The sequence below is a fragment of the Herpailurus yagouaroundi genome, unplaced genomic scaffold (assembly GCF_014898765.1).
Source record: "Herpailurus yagouaroundi ecotype Mexico unplaced genomic scaffold, PumYag 100, whole genome shotgun sequence".
Taxonomy (NCBI): domain Eukaryota; kingdom Metazoa; phylum Chordata; class Mammalia; order Carnivora; family Felidae; genus Herpailurus; species Herpailurus yagouaroundi.
Genome location: NW_024412391.1, coordinates 31483415 through 31484212, shown reverse-complemented (window position 1 = coordinate 31484212; position 798 = coordinate 31483415).

The following is a 798-nucleotide window of genomic DNA, read 5'->3' as shown; positions in this document are numbered from 1 at the left end:
CTACATTTATAACTCATAAACAATCAGCTTGATTAAAGCACTGGGATCTTAAAAGTGCATTTAATTTAATTTAATTTAATTTAATTTAATTTAATTTAATGTATTTTATTTTATTTATTTTTACCACTTAGTAAAACCATGTTATGTGTGCCAAAAGAGATGCACTTAAATCCAAGTTGTTCATCCCTTGGAGGATGAATGAAGATTTCACTTTATTTCTATCATTCACTTCCTTGATCTCCTAAAACCTGACTTGGAGAGAAATCTGCCTCTTGGGTTAAGCAGAGAGTGGTGTAAATAACTTGAGCTCTAACCCTGATGCTATATCCAATTTCACACAAGATCCCACATTCATGAGCCTTTCTCCTCAAGTCTGCATCTCTTCCTCTGTTCCTCATCTTGATTCATCTTTCAGGAATTTACCTAAAAGAAACACCTCAGAACTATTTCAGACACCCCTTTCCTTCATCCAGAGACTATCACCTTCTGTCAACTAAATCTCTAAAATGCTTCTTAAGTTGATTCCTTCTTTATTTCTACACCCGGACTGTTGTATTAGCTTTTGACAGTTTTCTACCAAACTTATCTTTCCCAAATGGTACTTAGAACTGTTTTTACTCTCAGGGGCACCTGAGCGGCTCAGTCGGTTAAGTGTCTGACTCTTGATCTGGGCTCAGGTCATGATCCCAGGGTCATGGGATTGAGCCCCACGTTGAGCTCTGTGCTGAGCATGGAGTCTGCTTAAGATTACCTCTCTCTCTCTCTCTCTCTCTCTCTCTCTCTCTCTCTCTCTCTCTC